Source organism: Ranitomeya variabilis, chromosome 5 (genome assembly GCF_051348905.1).
Source record: "Ranitomeya variabilis isolate aRanVar5 chromosome 5, aRanVar5.hap1, whole genome shotgun sequence".
NCBI classification, from domain to species: Eukaryota; Metazoa; Chordata; class Amphibia; order Anura; family Dendrobatidae; genus Ranitomeya; species Ranitomeya variabilis.
The window spans coordinates 359,473,968-359,495,425 of NC_135236.1; the positions used below are offsets into that span (position 1 = coordinate 359,473,968).

The following is a 21,458-nucleotide window of genomic DNA, read 5'->3' on the forward strand; positions in this document are numbered from 1 at the left end:
AGACCGAACATCTACTTCTACGGGAAGTCCGTGTTACTGTACAGGTTCGGTACCCCGAACATTGGGTGTTTCTCATGCTGTCATCTGCATGACAGAACAAGAAACCTCGGCGGCTCTGATCAGCGGTAATATTATTACCGCTGGTCAGAAAACTGAGGTTCCCACAGCAGTTGTGCCCAGCAGTTAAAGGATTACCGCTGGTCAGAGAGGTGTCAACTGATGATAATACTACTCCCATCAGCCTATTCCTGCTATCGCTAATAACAGCAAGAGCAGGCATCGCTGATGTGACTATTCATCAGCCGGCACCTGCGCTATAAATAAATAAATGATGTGGGGTTTGTTCTATTTTTGATAACAAGCATAGCAAAACTGACAGTTGTGAGCTGCAACGCTCAGTTGTCTGCTTTATCATGGCTGGTTATCAAGAATATAGGGATCCTCAAGCTGTTTTTTTTAATTATTTAAATGCTGGAACAATTTATGTTCAAGCTCCCAGATGACTTAAAAGAATGTGTCTGGAAGAGGCTGCAAAACTGGCTGATGTTTGGTCTGCCAATCGACCCGGGCTATGTGAAAGGACAGCCCCAAGGAGTAAGGAACAGGGGCTTACAGGGAGGCCAGTGAGACCAATGGACGGAGAGAGGAGGAACTGTGGGGATTTCAGACTTCACAAAGAGGAGGGGTTACCCAGCCCCCAAGCACGGCTCAAGTTGGGGTGAGAGGGTTTGGCTACCATAACCATGGATGCTTGGGACACTTTGACGGGGAATGGCCGGGACGTTCTTGGCACATCATCCGCATCCCCAACCGGTGAACACTGTGTTGCAATGAGGCTGGCATGTTCGGGGAGAGAGGATCCCACTACCCTGACCAGAAGAGGAATATATGGGGCATGCACAAGTATCTCGGACTAGATGAGTCACCTCAGCGACCATGAAACAGCATCTGCAGTTGCTCTAAGTAGAGGGTGTAGAGGTTGCGGGGCTCTGTGACTCCGGAGGCTCAGTCACATTGATGAAAGAACATTTAGCACAGGACAAGTGTATTGTTCCCACCATTGTATGCTAGTCAACATAGTCAGAGAAGAATCTATGAACATTCGAAGGGCCCGACTACATTTAGACTGGGAATGACAGAAAAATGACTGGCACATCCAAACTAGTGTGAATAGGTGCATACCAGGAGCAGCTACCTCCATATACAATAAACAAAAAAAGTTGCACTCTGTCGTGCCAAAGCGTGTTGAATATGAAATACATGAAATATGAATAGCAAAATGGCTTTTGAACATTAGGAAAAATATTTATGAGACACTTGGCACAGAATTTGGCCAAATAGTGTGAGCCCATCAACCATCGTCAAGGTGGTCTCCTTAATCTGATGGGTCCCTGACCTCCCTGTCCAAATGTGAACACTTACCGAAGGCTAATATCATGGTGAAGGGAGGAGTGCTCAGTCAGAAAGCTAACATAGAATTGACAGAAAAACGACTGGCACATCCAAACTAGTGTGAATAGGTGCATACCAGGAGCAGCTACCTCCATATACAATATGCAAAAAAAGGTTGCCATTTTGCTATTCATATTTCATGTATTTCATATTCGACATGCTTTGGCATGATAGAGTGCGACCTTTTTTGTATGCATTTAGACTGGGGTCAGAGTCATGGAATGGTGGATCTAGGAGTAGTGCGGATGTGTTGCTGAGTAACAACCTAGTAGCAGGGTTGGTATGCCACTGGGCTAATGCTGTAACCCAAAGCCAAGCAACGGTTTCCACTGCAATCTCATGTAGAGTAGCTGCGGAGACACCATCACGTGTTTCTCAACGCAAGCAGTGAACAGCCAGGCCTTTCCCCGGGAAGGAACAACCACGAGAAGGGCAGCATCCGATAAACGAAAACATCCAATAAAGGAAAACCACCTATGCCAAGCATGGTATCCATCCACAGACAGCTGTTTTGGGGTTTTTGCCCCTCATCAGTGTGGAGTAGAAAACTGGCTATTAGGAGCAGTGCCTAGTAAAAAGGCTATGAAGGTACAGATGATTAACCTCGTGGAGACCAAAACATCCAACACCGCGGAGACACCATCACGTGTTTCTCAATGCAGTGATCCAGAACACTGCCCCAATATGCAAATGCATGTATAGTAGCTGCGGAGACACCATCACGTGTTTCTCATGCTTGCGTTGAGAAACACATGATGGTGTCTCCGCGGTGTTGGATGTTTTGGTCTCCACGAGGTCAATCATCTGTACCTTCATACCCACTGCAATCTCAACATGCCGACTAATCCCCTGCTAGTGGTGAGTAATGCACAAACTACAATGACTGTAACCATGAAGGAACGTGACCTGGGGGAGGCAGATGACATAAAGGAGGAGGCCGAGGGACTTTGGGACGCTGGGTCTTCCATCACCCTGGTCAGATCACATATTGTCCTACCAGAACACTATTTACCAGGCCACCAAGTGACAATCTCCATGGCTGGGGATCAGTGCTCTTGAGATGGGTGCATTTATGTGGGCAGTTTACCGACCGATGTATGAGAAAAGGAGCTGAAGGAGTTGTTCCATCAGTACGGGTGGATTCGTACCATCAAGCTAAAGAATCGCTCTATGAGCAGTGCCACACCATGCCTTCATCAGCTTCCAGGATCCACGAGATGTAGAGGACACCATATGTGGAAGCAATTGATACGAATTTGGTTCTCGACGGTTACATGTGGAGTTTCCCAAGTCAAACCAGCAGTTTGGGGGTGGATCGGGGGTGGATTTGGAGGACTTCATGGGAGGAATACAGAGCCTTCATCTCAGGACTTCCCCCAATTGGGATGTTGGCAGGATCTGAAAGATCCTGTGAGAGAAGCTGGAGATGTCTGTTATGCTGCTGTACACAAGAATGGAATGGGGATTGGGGAGTTTATTCACAAGGAAGACATGGAATATGCTTGGAGGAAACTGGATGATACAAAGTTTTGTTCTCATGAAGGAGAAAACTCTTACATCCATGTCCGTACTGAAAAAGTGGGGAAGGAGTGTGGGGAGCTGGCCATGGACTTTTCCCAGCATGAAACACCAGTATGTTATCTTATTGTTGTGTTTATTAGAGATTTGTTTGCTTGTCAGTTTAAGTGAACTAATTTCACCTGGAAAGTGTTCAGCTTCAGGAATCAATGTTTCCATTCAGTGACAGTAAGCAGAGGAAGACATGTGGGCTGAATTTCATGTATGCATAAGGTTTATATTAGCATTTCTGTCCTACATTTGGTTAGGGCATGTGTGTCTTTGTTCCTTTCTGCAGGGAGCATCTCTAATACACAACCCTGCAGACAGGCTGGGGACTCGGCTTCTGGAATATTCTTCATTCTGTGAGCTAAAAGCAAATGTTTAAGGGAGAGGGAGTGAACACTTCTGCCCATTCAGGGGGCTGATCCCAGGAGAGGGAGAAGAATAAGCCACCTGATTAGTGAAGCATTTGCTGCAGTGACGCCGAATGGCTAGGATCTGTTGGTGAGGTCCTGGTGCCCCGGTATGGATGGCTTATGGAGATTGGAGATCAGTTGCCAGCTTGAACTTGATACACATCCTATAGTCATTGTATCTATTGCCTGGATGTGAGGAACTATCGTAAGAACTGTTGTTGCCAGCTGGAGCATGACACACGTGCTACAGTTGTGATATCATCTGGATTGTTGTTGCCAGCTGGAGCGGGAGACATGTGCTACGGTTATGGTATGGAGCATAGACTGTGACTACAGAGTATAATGGTGGTAGATACAAAAGTTGTAGGCCAACCAAGATTTAAGAGACAGTCGGTAGCACCTGGAATGGGGGCAGTGAACTATTGGCCCCAGTATGAGATCTTGTGGACTGGAGATATTGCATTGTGGCCATCTACCCGGAATTGCTGAGAGCCCATGGATGTAAGGAATAAAAAGTAGTTGCATTGTTAACCTGCCTAGGTGAGCATTACAACCCAAAGATCTTTATGTGTAGATGGACACACAGTCATTAAATAAATAGAAACAGGTGAGTAGGAGGCTTAAAATTAGATGAGGAATAGACAAACTCTGCTGCACATGTGAGGTTTTAGAAGATTATTTCTCACAGGACATGCACCATGGCAGGTCTAAGCACAGCATCAAGACACAAGCTAGTTATACTGTATCAACATGGTCTTTCCCCGACAAAGATTTCAAAGCAGACTGGAGTTTCAAAATATGCTTTTCATACTCTTTTGAAGAAGAATCAAGAAATTTGGCATTGTTGAGGAAAGTAGACATAATGGTCAGCCAAGGTAACTTAGTGTAACAGATGAAAGACACATCAAGCTTACTTCCCTTCAAAATATGAAGAAGTCCAACAGTACCATCAGGACAGAACTGGCAGCAAACAGTGGGACCCAGCTACAGCCATCCACTGATCAGAAGTTGGTCACAAAGTGATCTTCATGGAAGAATTGTGGCCAAAAACCATACTTTTGACATGAAAATAGGGTCAAGCGACTCAAATATGCACAAAAAGGTACAGGGATGCATAAAAATGAAAACAGGTGTTCTAGACCGTTAAGTCAAAATAAAAAATAGTTGGCTGTAACAGAAGGCAGTTTGTTTGCCAAAGGACTGGAACGCCATACAATAATAAGTGTCTGCAGACAACATGAAAGCATCGCTGAGGTTTCATGCAAGTTTGAATTTGCATTTCAGAAAAAAAGTTAAGGATTTAGTCAGGATTAGTTGTGACTAGTGTTGAGCATTCCGATACCGCAAGTATCGGGTATCGGCCGATATTTGCTGTATCGGAATTCCGATACCGAGATCCGATACTTTTGTGGTATCGGGTATCGGTATCGAAACAACATTAATGTGTAAAAGAAAGAATTAAAATAAAAAATATTGCTATACTCACCTCTCCGACGCAGCCTGGACCTCACCGAGGGAACCGGCAGCGTTCTTTGCTTAAAATGCGCGCTTTTCCTTCCTTCCGTGACGTCACGGCTTCTGATTGGTCGCGTGCCGCCCATGTGGCCGCGACGCGACCAATCACCGCAAGCCGTGACGTAATTTTCAGGTCTTTCTAGGCATTCAGTATTTTAAAATTACGTTCCGGCTTTGTGATTGGTCGCGTCGTGGTCACATGGGCGACGCGACCAATCACAAGCCGTGACGTCACGGGAGGCAGGAGACGCACGCATTTTAAAATGCGCGCGTCTCCTGCCTCCCGTGACGTCACGGCTTGTGATTGGTCGCGTCGCCCATGTGACCGCGACGCGACCAATCACAAGCCAGAACGTAATTTTAAAATCCTGAAGGACCTGAAAATTACGTCACGGCTTGCTGTGATTGGTCGCGTCGCGGCCACATGGGCGGCACGCGACCAATCAGAAGCAGTGACGTCACGGAAGGAAGGAAAAGCGCGCATTTTAAGCAAAGAACACTGCCGGTTCCCTCGGTGAGGTCCAGGCTGCGTCGGAGAGGTGAGTATAGCAATATTTTTTATTTTAATTCTTTATTTTACACATTAATATGGTTCCCAGGGCCTGAAGGAGAGTTTCCTCTCCTTCAGACCCTGGGAACCATCAGGGATACCGTCCGATACTTGAGTCCCATTGACTTGTATTGGTATCGGGTATTGGTATCGGATTAGATCCAATACTTTGCCGGTATCGGCCGATACTTTCCGATGCCGATACTTTCCGATACCGATACTTTCAAGTATCGGACGGTATCGCTCAACACTAGTTGTGACCTCAATGTTGAAAACTACAAGTAGATACTTATTCATTAGGCAAATCAGGGAGGCATCTGATTGGCTCCAAATTTATTCTGCAGCAGGAAAATGAACTTGAACATACAGCCAATATCATTAACAACTTTTATTATTATTATTATTATTATTATTATTATTATTATTTTCAGAGTAAATTAAAACAAGGGATCCTGAAAATAATGATATGGAATCCACAAAACCCTGATCTCAACACTGAGTCTGCTTGATATTACATGCAGAGAAAAAAGGATTTGTTTGAGATTAGTGATGAGCGAATTTGTTCTGAAATTGTTCGCCAAACATAAACTTGGCAGGAATATGGCACATTCGGATTTATAATCGGAAATACAAGCAAAATTTTATAAAATAGGAAAAAATTGGTAACAGTCGGTAAAAAGTGGGGGAAATTGTTTGCGTTGCCACAAAAGTATTTCCAGCACTTTAGCAATGATAATTATTATTATTATTATTATTATTTATTTATATAGCACCATTAATTCCATGGTGCTGTACATGAGAAAGGGGTTACATACAGAGTTACAGATATCATTTACAGTAATCAAGTTTACAGTGACAGACTGGTACAGAGGGGAGAGGACCCTGTCCTTGCGGACGTACATTCTATGGGATCTGGTGGTGTATCATCAGCGTTTGGCATGTTTTTGATGAGGGGAGGGGGTTTGCAGAGCTGAGAGGTACAGCGCTCTTGTAAACAGTCATTTTTTCCCCCAACTTTATGTGTGCACATTGCGGACAGCCAATCAGGGCGAAGGAAACATCCACAATGTCCTGATACAATGGCTTGTGTCATTGGCTGCTGAAATCACATGTCTCTCTCCATATAAAGAGCGGACATGTTGTTTTAGCTCCATTTTGACAGTAAAACAGCGCAGAAAGGCTGCTCCTGACACTGGCGCTGTTAGCAGCAAGATTTTAACTAGTTAGCAAAGTGGTTGTTTATCAATCACATAGTTTATCTAGCAGCATTTTTTTTGTTATTACTGAGGTCCACAGACAAAGCCAGCAGGGTACATGTCCTACAAGTGTGTTGTGCACTGCTTCTATTGCGCTCCATGCACGAGTATAGCATTCTAAATCTTTTTTTTTTTTCACTAGCTAAATGTAAAACAGCCTGCTGTATCCCACCTTGTCTTTTACTGCTGTGGTGATATGAAACTGTCTGCAGACCTAACGCACATTAAAAAAAATAGACTTTTTCTGTTGCAAAACGTTTTATAGCCCGCCATATCCCAATTTGTCATTTTGTTCGGTTGAAATTAAGCTGTCTGCAGATCTCGCACACATAACCAAAACATTTCTTCTGTTGCTAAACGTCATGCAGCAGGGGACCTGACTTTCACATTTTTTGTAGCATCTAGTGTGTTATAGAGGCCTGATCCACAAGCCCCAAAAAATTCTTCTGTTACTAACATCACACAGTACAGGACATCAGACTTTCAAATTGTTTGTAGCATCTAGTGTGTTATAGAGGCCTGTTCCAGAGGCCAAAATCCTATATAAAAAAGAAATATCAAAAATATCTAATATCTAACGTATATATATATTAAATATTATATATTAAAAGTTCTCATATTTATTTTGAATGATGACTGGCATTTAAATAAATAAATGTGAACACTATTACTAAATAATTAAATAAAGTGCAATGTTTACTCAAAAACAATTAATAAAAAGCAAAAGTGCACATATATGGAAGGGGTATATATATTCATGTGTGTATAAAAAATTCATATATTTATAACCAAAAAAATACTGGTGAAATGTGCCAGTGCATAAAAATTCTCCTAATACAGTAAAGTGCAATTATGTGAACAGGGAGACAAATGATAAATAAACCAGCCACAAATACAAACCTGTATGACGCACTGCTGCCCACCACACACACCACTCCAACGCACGTTTCGCTGCTGCTTCGTCATAATAAATATATGAATTTTTTATACACACATGTATATATATATATATATATATATATATATATATATATATATATATATATATATCCCTTCCATACATGTGCACTTTTGTTTTTCATGAATTGTTTTTGGGTAAACATTGCACTTTTTTATTTAGTAATAGTGTTCACATTAATTTATTTAAATACCAGTCATCATTCAAAATAAATATGAGAACTTTTAATATCTAATATTTAATATATATATATATATATATATAAGTTCTCTATAATTAGAGGTATTGTACTATATTTTTTTTTTATCAATTGGTGATGATAACACAGAGGTTATGTTGATGAGGTGTTAGATTCCAGTTTGCATGAACATAGAGGCACACAGCTGAGTAGGTCATCTGAGGAGGAAAACAAGGAGGTTACATTGTGCCGTACATCACAGACACGTAGAGATACAGCCCCGACGAGCAATGAATCCTCAGCCAGCAGCATCCACGGATCTGCAGATCACAGGGGTGGCAAGGGTTGCCTAGCCTGGGCCTTTTGTGACACTGCAAAGGATGAGCCAACTCACTTAATCTGAAAACTTTGCAAAAAAAAAACTGAGTTGACTACTACATGTATGATCCTTCACATGCACAATCAACATGCGTTACCCTGGGAATCCCAAGCAAAAGACAAAGATATGCACACAAGTGGGATCAACCATCAATATTAACCTTTATTTAACATAGATTTACAAAGGACAACAACAGGAACACATATATAAAAACATTTAAAAACCAAGACCAACCCAGGTTCCCCCCAATACATCTTCAATAACAAGACTCCAGACCAATATAGGTATACACAGGATAAATACAGATGTATGCATACAGTACAAAGACACCAAATAGTTAACAGCCTGTACTGCCAGCCAACCTCAGCCCTGAGCTACCAGTCTAGATGAAGGATGTTAAATAACCAACATTTTCATCAATGTCATAATAAAGAATAAATAAGCAAGAATAAAATCTTGAACCAAATAATACATGAGATGTCCACCCCAATCCTAGTGCGGACAGAATCTTGTACTGATTACCCTGAGCCTAATGCGGATAGGCATGGCCAGGAAGACATCCAAACTGTGCAAATTGCAAGGCTAAGGTGCATGTAAGGGTTACCAAAAAGAAGTCCACAGAGGGGGGGGAACCAAGGCCCCACGCGTATCGACGCTGCTAGAGCGTCTTCGTCAGGGGAAGGTTGTGAAGAGTATGTCCAAAGTCACCCCTTATATACACATATAAAAGAGAAATATAAATCACCTGTGAGAAGACAACGGCGTATGTGGTCAGTCCACCATGAGTCAGGTTATGTGAACTTCCGGGTCAGAGATCAATACACAGTGCGCAGCCGCGCACAATGATACTTAGCAGGGCAACGTTGAAGGAATGCGCAAGCGCAGAGGTCATCACCAGAACATAATGGTTTATGGTATCCCACCAGCGCATGCGCGCTAATAGATATCCGGCGGAAAATATACACCAGTGCACTGCGCGAGCGTTGTCATGGACACATAGACGCCAGATGTTTTGAGGCGTGTGAAGGCACAGAGTAGGTCCACCACAAATTGGTGCGCCAGCATGAAGATTCATCCAAGGGCAAAAAAACGCCCACTTATTTAGACATTAACTGAGTGATCACTCATATACCTGAAGGGGCGGTATTAATATACCGATCACCTCACATAAAGCAGGAAGACAGTGGTACTAGCCCTAGGCCAGTGTAATGAAATTACTCCAGCAACAAAGAGCAGAGATGAAAAATAACAGCTCAAAACATATGGTTTAGCAAAAAATTGCCGATTAGAATAAACGTCAATATTTGGGAACATGACAGAGTTACCATACAGAGATGAGCGCCAGATGGTTTAATGTGTACCCAATACGCATGCGTACCAACTTGCTATCACAATGTAAGTATCCAAAATGAATAGTTGTACAAAATACATCATAAAGGCATAGAAGCCTCAAAGTACGGAACACACAAAGGCACTACACGGATCCAAAAAGAATTGGTGCCAAAAAGAGAGGAATATATGATAATCGGGGCGATCACATATGCGTCTATCTGATAGGCTAATTGCCCTATATATTGCAGAATGTGATGCCGATATGGAAGGCGAAATATTATGTCCCTCAATCCAGGAAAGGAATACTGAAACGTAACGACGCAGACTATAGATTATAGCAATTGTAGATATGAAATAGAGTGAGTGTTACTGTTAATATAGCAAAGGGATGGCGAAGCCATTCAATTCCCTGAAAAAGTCCAAGCTATAACGCTATATATATTTAGGAACTATACAAAAAGAATAAATAGTCCTTCCTAAATCATTTAAAGGCGCATGAACCTGACAAAACAAGTTGGGCACTTGAGCCAAAGAGAAGGTTATAGACATAAATTGGAGAGTCAAGTATGGTTGCCCAGCTGATATAGTCCCCAAACCTTCCCCTTTAAGGATAATCCGAATATACATTAAGAAAGCCTATAGATGGTCACATCATGGCAATAACAGGAGGTACACACCAATTGGTGTGGGGGAAAGGACACAAAAGGATCAAATAGAACCTGTTTCTAGTGATTTTTTATCATCCGACGTGAGCGACCAAGAAGGCGCAGTAGGAGGGGTAGGCGCAAGCGTCGTAAATTTGAGGTCAAAAGGAAGACCACTGCAGGACTGGACTGTGGGTCGCAAGAAGACCACGAGGAAGAACAACAGAAGATACTAGAACCTGATCAAATAAGTGACGATGGACCAGGTAAGCTACAGATCATTAATTTGTCATCCTACCTCCTATCACCAGGAGAGGTTTCCCTGCTCTCAAAGGGACTTTCTTTCTCACCCACTAACTCCCTAAATAAGTTTGAATTAACTAAAGATCTATACCTGTTTTGTAGGCAGCTCACATTTAAATTGCTTTATCACAAGCCTTCAGTAATTGATACAATACCAGATGAAGACAAACAGGTGTTTCGGGACTTATTGGAGCTTCTGGATGAGAGTGAGGGGAAAACTGGTAAGTCCTGTAGATTTACTGGACGTATTCCGTCTCAAGCCACCCCGCCATTCTCGCTCTTTCCAGCCATCCAAATATTTTTTGAAACTGTGAGCAAGGATATTTGTAACCTTAAAATACAGGATAGGGGCCTGAGTAACCTTACAAAGGAGGAAAAGTGGTGTTTGAGTCATCTTAAAAAACAGGACTCTTTCATTATTAAAGAGGCCGATAAGGGGGGCAATATTGTGATCTGGCCGAAGGATATGTATGTATTGGAGGCGAAGCGACAATTACTAAATGTATCTCATTATCAGGTCTTGCCCTCAGACCCCACGGACACTTTTAAGAAACAGCTTGATCGACTGATTTGGACTGCCTTCAATAGAGGAATCATCAACAAGAGGGAGAAGGACTTCCTGACGATTGAGGCACCAAGGATTCCGACATTCTACATGTTGCCCAAGGTGCACAAGTGTTTGGACAATCCCCCAGGTAGGCCGATAATCTCGGGGATTGGGGGCCTGTTTGAAAGGCCCTGTATATATTTGGACTACTTCCTCCAACCCCTTGTTTTTTCCTTGGGGTCTTATATAAGGGATTCCATGCATGTCATTGAACGGACTAGCCAACTTGAGATACCAGGAGACACACTTATTGTGACGCTTGATGTAGAGGCCCTTTACACCAATATTGAACATGGGCTTGGGCTCCAAGCAATTACCTATTTTTTGGACAAAAAATCTAGTGGACATAGGGATCATGACTCCTTCATCTTGGATCTTTTGAAAATAGTTCTTGAAAAGAACTATTTTATTTTTGACCGTGTCTTCTATAGACAAGCATCTGGCACCGCTATGGGTGCCAGATGCGCACCATCGTATGCAAACTTGTACATGGGGTGGTGGGAGGAGACTCATGTATATGGTCTACCATCTTTCTGTGAGCATGTACTAAAATGGTACAGGTTTATAGATGATATTCTGTTTTTTTGGACTGGTACCTTGGAGGAATGCAATGCCTTTATTGATTCTCTGAATAAGAACTCTTGGAATATCAGGTTAACTTCTAAAATATCCTCCACGGTGGTAGAATTTTTAGATTTAAGGATTACCCTGAGGGACAGCAGCGTTATTACCAACTTGTACAGGAAAGAGACTGCTACTAACAGTTTACTCCATTACGGTAGTGCGCACCCAGCCCATTTACGTAATAGCATACCTAAGGGCCAATTTTTGCGAGCACGGAGAAATTGTTCAACATACGAGGACTTTCGGGCCGAATCCAGAAGGCTAACGGATAGATTCCAAGATAGGGGATACCCACGTGGGGTTATATCACAGGCATTTCAATACTCCCGGCAATGTAATCGGGAAGACATCCTAAAACCCAGGGTAAAGAGTTCTGTACGGACAGTGGACTTGATCACGATGTACCATAACCAGTGGGGGGATGTGCATAACATTCTTAAGAAAAACTGGGACATCCTTTTAACAGAACCCAAACTTCGGCCTTGGTTGTCAGTTACCCCTCGGATGATAGCTAGGAGATCACGCAATCTAAAGGATGTATTGGTCTCCAGCCACTTTAAGCGTGCAACTACTAACAGTAATACCTGTGGTCGTATAGTTGGTACCTACCCTTGTGGTGGATGTAATGTTTGTGGTTACATGCTCTCGGAACAAGGATGTTCTCTTCCACAGTTATCAAGAAGGATCCTGCCGACTGCGTACTTCAATTGTCGCACAAAGAACTTGGTGTATGCCTTGATCTGCAGCTGCCCGAAACTGTACGTAGGATATACCACACAAGAACTAAGACGCCGAGTACAGCAGCACCTTTCTAACATCAGGACGGCACAAAAAGATTGGGAAAAGGGTAAGAAACTGTCATCAGTAGCTGCACATTTCTTGCAAACACATGGTGGTTCCATGGAGGGCATTAAAGTTATGGGTCTAGAAGGGGTGAAATCTGACATTAGGGGTGGCAATATCACCTTAGATCTATTGAGGAGGGAATCTAAGTGGATTTACAACTTGAACAGTCGAGCCCCTGTGGGTATCAACGAGGAACTCCTTTTCACAGGGTTTTATAAACAGACATAGTGGTTGTCTCTGTTATGTAATAATGGCATTTACAGTACTTGTCTTTATAGGTGTTCCGGATCTGATAGGCCAATCTCTCATTGCATATAATCACAGTGGGATGGATTTAAGGACGCAATGGACTTATGGATGGATATGAAGCATCCCTTCGCTCCCGCCAAATTTGAACTAGCTGCCAGTTGCACCCAGCCCTGCCCTATAATGAGCTTAACTTTGATTGTTAAGGGTTGCCCTTGTGGAGTAATAATGGTATTTTCAGTATTTGTCTTTACAGGTGCCCTGGACCATATGGGCCAATTCCTTATCTCATATAATCATGGGAGGTTAGATGTAAGGACGTTTTTGAATAACGGATACACATTGAGCATCCCTTCGTTTTCGCCGAACTCCACCTTGCTGCCAGCTGTACCCAGCCCTATAATGAGTTCAACTTCGACTGCCTTATCTGTATATTTCTTAATGTATATTCGGATTATCCTTAAAGGGGAAGGTTTGGGGACTATATCAGCTGGGCAACCATACTTGACTCTCCAATTTATGTCTATAACCTTCTCTTTGGCTCAAGTGCCCAACTTGTTTTGTCAGGTTCATGCGCCTTTAAATGATTTAGGAAGGACTATTTATTCTTTTTGTATAGTTCCTAAATATATATAGCGTTATAGCTTGGACTTTTTCAGGGAATTGAATGGCTTCGCCATCCCTTTGCTATATTAACAGTAACACTCACTCTATTTCATATCTACAATTGCTATAATCTATAGTCTGCGTCGTTACGTTTCAGTATTCCTTTCCTGGATTGAGGGACATAATATTTCGCCTTCCATATCGGCATCACATTCTGCAATATATAGGGCAATTAGCCTATCAGATAGACGCATATGTGATCGCCCCGATTATCATATATTCCTCTCTTTTTGGCACCAATTCTTTTTGGATCCGTGTAGTGCCTTTGTGTGTTCCGTACTTTGAGGCTTCTATGCCTTTATGATGTATTTTGTACAACTATTCATTTTGGATACTTACATTGTGATAGCAAGTTGGTACGCATGCGTATTGGGTACACATTAAACCATCTGGCGCTCATCTCTGTATGGTAACTCTGTCATGTTCCCAAATATTGACGTTTATTCTAATCGGCAATTTTTTGCTAAACCATATGTTTTGAGCTGTTATTTTTCATCTCTGCTCTTTGTTGCTGGAGTAATTTCATTACACTGGCCTAGGGCTAGTACCACTGTCTTCCTGCTTTATGTGAGGTGATCGGTATATTAATACCGCCCCTTCAGGTATATGAGTGATCACTCAGTTAATGTCTAAATAAGTGGGCGTTTTTTTGCCCTTGGATGAATCTTCATGCTGGCGCACCAATTTGTGGTGGACCTACTCTGTGCCTTCACACGCCTCAAAACATCTGGCGTCTATGTGTCCATGACAACGCTCGCGCAGTGCACTGGTGTATATTTTCCGCCGGATATCTATTAGCGCGCATGCGCTGGTGGGATACCATAAACCATTATGTTCTGGTGATGACCTCTGCGCTTGCGCATTCCTTCAACGTTGCCCTGCTAAGTATCATTGTGCGCGGCTGCGCACTGTGTATTGATCTCTGACCCGGAAGTTCACATAACCTGACTCATGGTGGACTGACCACATACGCCGTTGTCTTCTCACAGGTGATTTATATTTCTCTTTTATATGTGTATATAAGGGGTGACTTTGGACATACTCTTCACAACCTTCCCCTGACGAAGACGCTCTAGCAGCGTCGATACGCGTGGGGCCTTGGTTCCCCCCCCTCTGTGGACTTCTTTTTGGTAACCCTTACATGCACCTTAGCCTTGCAATTTGCACAGTTTGGATGTCTTCCTGGCCATGCCTATCCGCATTAGGCTCAGGGTAATCAGTACAAGATTCTGTCCGCACTAGGATTGGGGTGGACATCTCATGTATTATTTGGTTCAAGATTTTATTCTTGCTTATTTATTCTTTATTATGACATTGATGAAAATGTTGGTTATTTAACATCCTTCATCTAGACTGGTAGCTCAGGGCTGAGGTTGGCTGGCAGTACAGGCTGTTAACTATTTGGTGTCTTTGTACTGTATGCATACATCTGTATTTATCCTGTGTATACCTATATTGGTCTGGAGTCTTGTTATTGAAGATGTATTGGGGGGAACCTGGGTTGGTCTTGGTTTTTAAATGTTTTTATATATGTGTTCCTGTTGTTGTCCTTTGTAAATCTATGTTAAATAAAGGTTAATATTGATGGTTGATCCCACTTGTGTGCATATCTTTGTCTTTTGCTTAGTTTTCATACGTTATTATATGCACGTGGTTGATCCCTGACCCATTATTATTGCGTGGTGCCTGCCATCCCCTCCTTGGTTCATTTAGCTTTTTTCCTGGTGAAATTTTTTGACCAGGCTTTCCTGGCGGTGGCACACCTGGACGTTTATTGTTATGGATTTAGAGGCCCGTGAGGCGGCGTGGCGTGACCAGGCCTCAGGAGTCTTTGGTATTGTGGATGGTGCAGTTGGTGCCATTGTGGAGCAAGACGAGGGCTTTTCCAAATTGTGCAGTGAGATTACTTATCTGCACAAGTCATTAACTAAGACTTGGTGGAATATAAAGAGTCTGGAGGAATACAAAAGGCTTGGCCTTGTCCCAAGAGGGTTGCGGGTGCAGATTTTCCCGGCCTGGGAGATTGATCCTATATCCAAAAAATCTTGGGAGGATGGTTTATCCAAATGTTCATCGATATTAATAGACATGTTGTTGGACCATGATCGCACACATATAAATCGGCTCAAGGAGGATATTAGGCTGAAAGAGGGGAAGCTTCAGGCCTTTGATCAACAGGGACAGGTGATTCCCTTCAAGGAACGCCTAAAGGTCTCCATTGATACTTTTGAGAAAGAGGTGATTAAAGGAAAAAAACATAAATTCCAGCGGGACAAGATGGACTTTGACAATCAGAAAGCCTATAGATGGTCACATCATGGCAATAACAGGAGGTACACACCAATTGGTGTGGGGGAAAGGACACAAAAGGATCAAATAGAACCTGTTTCTAGTGATTTTTTATCATCCGACGTGAGCGACCAAGAAGGCGCAGTAGGAGGGGTAGGCGCAAGCGTCGTAAATTTGAGGTCAAAAGGAAGACCACTGCAGGACTGGACTGTGGGTCGCAAGAAGACCACGAGGAAGAACAACAGAAGATACTAGAACCTGATCAAATAAGTGACGATGGACCAGGTAAGCTACAGATCATTAATTTGTCATCCTACCTCCTATCACCAGGAGAGGTTTCCCTGCTCTCAAAGGGACTTTCTTTCTCACCCACTAACTCCCTAAATAAGTTTGAATTAACTAAAGATCTATACCTGTTTTGTAGGCAGCTCACATTTAAATTGCTTTATCACAAGCCTTCAGTAATTGATACAATACCAGATGAAGACAGACAGGTGTTTCGGGACTTATTGGAGCTTCTGGATGAGAGTGAGGGGAAAACTGGTAAGTCCTGTAGATTTACTGGACGTATTCCGTCTCAAGCCACCCCGCCATTCTCGCTCTTTCCAGCCATCCAAATATTTTTTGAAACTGTGAGCAAGGATATTTGTAACCTTAAAATACAGGATAGGGGCCTGAGTAACCTTACAAAGGAGGAAAAGTGGTGTTTGAGTCATCTTAAAAAACAGGACTCTTTCATTATTAAAGAGGCCGATAAGGGGGGCAATATTGTGATCTGGCCGAAGGATATGTATGTATTGGAGGCGAAGCGACAATTACTAAATGTATCTCATTATCAGGTCTTGCCCTCAGACCCCACGGACACTTTTAAGAAACAGCTTGATCGACTGATTTGGACTGCCTTCAATAGAGGAATCATCAACAAGAGGGAGAAGGACTTCCTGACGATTGAGGCACCAAGGATTCCGACATTCTACATGTTGCCCAAGGTGCACAAGTGTTTGGACAATCCCCCAGGTAGGCCGATAATCTCGGGGATTGGGGGCCTGTTTGAAAGGCCCTGTATATATTTGGACTACTTCCTCCAACCCCTTGTTTTTTCCTTGGGGTCTTATATAAGGGATTCCATGCATGTCATTGAACGGACTAGCCAACTTGAGATACCAGGAGACACACTTATTGTGACGCTTGATGTAGAGGCCCTTTACACCAATATTGAACATGGGCTTGGGCTCCAAGCAATTACCTATTTTTTGGACAAAAAATCTAGTGGACATAGGGATCATGACTCCTTCATCTTGGATCTTTTGAAAATAGTTCTTGAAAAGAACTATTTTATTTTTGACCGTGTCTTCTATAGACAAGCATCTGGCACCGCTATGGGTGCCAGATGCGCACCATCGTATGCAAACTTGTACATGGGGTGGTGGGAGGAGACTCATGTATATGGTCTACCATCTTTCTGTGAGCATGTACTAAAATGGTACAGGTTTATAGATGATATTCTGTTTTTTTGGACTGGTACCTTGGAGGAATGCAATGCCTTTATTGATTCTCTGAATAAGAACTCTTGGAATATCAGGTTAACTTCTAAAATATCCTCCACGGTGGTAGAATTTTTGGATTTAAGGATTACCCTGAGGGACAGCAGCGTTATTACCAACTTGTACAGGAAAGAGACTGCTACTAACAGTTTACTCCATTACGGTAGTGCGCACCCAGCCCATTTACGTAATAGCATACCTAAGGGCCAATTTTTGCGAGCACGGAGAAATTGTTCAACATACGAGGACTTTCGGGCCGAATCCAGAAGGCTAACGGATAGATTCCAAGATAGGGGATACCCACGTGGGGTTATATCACAGGCATTTCAATACTCCCGGCAATGTAATCGGGAAGACATCCTAAAACCCAGGGTAAAGAGTTCTGTACGGACAGTGGACTTGATCACGATGTACCATAACCAGTGGGGGGATGTGCATAACATTCTTAAGAAAAACTGGGACATCCTTTTAACAGAACCCAAACTTCGGCCTTGGTTGTCAGTTACCCCTCGGATGATAGCTAGGAGATCACGCAATCTAAAGGATGTATTGGTCTCCAGCCACTTTAAGCGTGCAACTACTAACAGTAATACCTGTGGTCGTATAGTTGGTACCTACCCTTGTGGTGGATGTAATGTTTGTGGTTACATGCTCTCGGAACAAGGATGTTCTCTTCCACAGTTATCAAGAAGGATCCTGCCGACTGCGTACTTCAATTGTCGCACAAAGAACTTGGTGTATGCCTTGATCTGCAGCTGCCCGAAACTGTACGTAGGATATACCACACAAGAACTAAGACGCCGAGTACAGCAGCACCTTTCTAACATCAGGACGGCACAAAAAGATTGGGAAAAGGGTAAGAAACTGTCATCAGTAGCTGCACATTTCTTGCAAACACATGGTGGTTCCATGGAGGGCATTAAAGTTATGGGTCTAGAAGGGGTGAAATCTGACATTAGGGGTGGCAATATCACCTTAGATCTATTGAGGAGGGAATCTAAGTGGATTTACAACTTGAACAGTCGAGCCCCTGTGGGTATCAACGAGGAACTCCTTTTCACAGGGTTTTATAAACAGACATAGTGGTTGTCTCTGTTATGTAATAATGGCATTTACAGTACTTGTCTTTATAGGTGTTCCGGATCTGATAGGCCAATCTCTCATTGCATATAATCACAGTGGGATGGATTTAAGGACGCAATGGACTTATGGATGGATATGAAGCATCCCTTCGCTCCCGCCAAATTTGAACTAGCTGCCAGTTGCACCCAGCCCTGCCCTATAATGAGCTTAACTTTGATTGTTAAGGGTTGCCCTTGTGGAGTAATAATGGTATTTTCAGTATTTGTCTTTACAGGTGCCCTGGACCATATGGGCCAATTCCTTATCTCATATAATCATGGGAGGTTAGATGTAAGGACGTTTTTGAATAACGGATACACATTGAGCATCCCTTCGTTTTCGCCGAACTCCACCTTGCTGCCAGCTGTACCCAGCCCTATAATGAGTTCAACTTCGACTGCCTTATCTGTATATTTCTTAATGTATATTCGGATTATCCTTAAAGGGGAAGGTTTGGGGACTATATCAGCTGGGCAACCATACTTGACTCTCCAATTTATGTCTATAACCTTCTCTTTGGCTCAAGTGCCCAACTTGTTTTGTCAGGTTCATGCGCCTTTAAATGATTTAGGAAGGACTATTTATTCTTTTTGTATAGTTCCTAAATATATATAGCGTTATAGCTTGGACTTTTTCAGGGAATTGAATGGCTTCGCCATCCCTTTGCTATATTAACAGTAACACTCACTCTATTTCATATCTACAATTGCTATAATCTATAGTCTGCGTCGTTACGTTTCAGTATTCCTTTCCTGGATTGAGGGACATAATATTTCGCCTTCCATATCGGCATCACATTCTGCAATATATAGGGCAATTAGCCTATCAGATAGACGCATATGTGATCGCCCCGATTATCATATATTCCTCTCTTTTTGGCACCAATTCTTTTTGGATCCGTGTAGTGCCTTTGTGTGTTCCGTACTTTGAGGCTTCTATGCCTTTATGATGTATTTTGTACAACTATTCATTTTGGATACTTACATTGTGATAGCAAGTTGGTACGCATGCGTATTGGGTACACATTAAACCATCTGGCGCTCATCTCTGTATGGTAACTCTGTCATGTTCCCAAATATTGACGTTTATTCTAATCGGCAATTTTTTGCTAAACCATATGTTTTGAGCTGTTATTTTTCATCTCTGCTCTTTGTTGCTGGAGTAATTTCATTACACTGGCCTAGGGCTAGTACCACTGTCTTCCTGCTTTATGTGAGGTGATCGGTATATTAATACCGCCCCTTCAGGTATATGAGTGATCACTCAGTTAATGTCTAAATAAGTGGGCGTTTTTTTGCCCTTGGATGAATCTTCATGCTGGCGCACCAATTTGTGGTGGACCTACTCTGTGCCTTCACACGCCTCAAAACATCTGGCGTCTATGTGTCCATGACAACGCTCGCGCAGTGCACTGGTGTATATTTTCCGCCGGATATCTATTAGCGCGCATGCGCTGGTGGGATACCATAAACCATTATGTTCTGGTGATGACCTCTGCGCTTGCGCATTCCTTCAACGTTGCCCTGCTAAGTATCATTGTGCGCGGCTGCGCACTGTGTATTGATCTCTGACCCGGAAGTTCACATAACCTGACTCATGGTGGACTGACCACATACGCCGTTGTCTTCTCACAGGTGATTTATATTTCTCTTTTATATGTGTATATAAGGGGTGACTTTGGACATACTCTTCACAACCTTCCCCTGACGAAGACGCTCTAGCAGCGTCGATACGCGTGGGGCCTTGGTTCCCCCCCCTCTGTGGACTTCTTTTTGGTAACCCTTACATGCACCTTAGCCTTGCAATTTGCACAGTTTGGATGTCTTCCTGGCCATGCCTATCCGCATTAGGCTCAGGGTAATCAGTACAAGATTCTGTCCGCACTAGGATTGGGGTGGACATCTCATGTATTATTTGGTTCAAGATTTTATTCTTGCTTATTTATTCTTTATTATGACATTGATGAAAATGTTGGTTATTTAACATCCTTCATCTAGACTGGTAGCTCAGGGCTGAGGTTGGCTGGCAGTACAGGCTGTTAACTATTTGGTGTCTTTGTACTGTATGCATACATCTGTATTTATCCTGTGTATACCTATATTGGTCTGGAGTCTTGTTATTGAAGATGTATTGGGGGGAACCTGGGTTGGTCTTGGTTTTTAAATGTTTTTATATATGTGTTCCTGTTGTTGTCCTTTGTAAATCTATGTTAAATAAAGGTTAATATTGATGGTTGATCCCACTTGTGTGCATATCTTTGTCTTTTGCTTAGTTTTCATACGTTATTATATGCACGTGGTTGATCCCTGACCCATTATTATTGCGTGGTGCCCGCCATCCCCTCCTTGGTACCCTGGGAATCCCATTGCGCTAAAATGCGGACCAGTGGACCTCAAAAACCATCAGTTGCCCCAGCAATCACATCTGCTGCTTCCTCCTCCTCCTCTGTCACCATGCCAACTGTTGAGACACAGGTCGTCGACCGCAGAATCTCGTGTTCTTTACCCGCTCCAGTCACGCTGACTGAAAACCTGCCGTCAGCTGTAACAGAAGCGGACATTTCTGCTGTTTTTGACTGATCTCAGAGACATCACCACAACTTTCTCAATCCCCCGTAATATCACCGCCTGCACCTCTCTCACGGTCCAGCAGTTTGTCGGATTCACCATACTCCACCCTCTCTCAGCACTGCAGCCAGCCCACGGTACTGCAGTTGTGGTCAAGTAAAAGATTGTTTCCTCCTACGCATCCTTGACTAAATTTATGTCTGCCAAGGTGCATTTCACCACAGACACTTGGACGAGTAAGCATGGCCAAGGGCGTTACATCTTGCTGACTGGGCACTGGGTGACTCTGGTGGTTGTTGGGGCAGGCACTGCTCCACAAGTCTTGGAATCCCCAAGGCTTGTGCAGCGCCCCAGAGTCTGGTCGTTGCAGTAACGTCGCTCTTCCACCAGGGGGAGTGATGGGA

The 21,458-nt window shown here is 43.1% G+C and overlaps 1 pseudogene; it reads left to right on the plus strand.

Moving 5' to 3' along the window:
• Positions 1–743: 743 nt before the first annotated feature.
• LOC143775022 (serine/arginine-rich splicing factor 9 pseudogene) lies at positions 744–3,141 on the plus strand (annotated as a pseudogene).
• Positions 3,142–21,458: the final 18,317 nt, after the last annotated feature.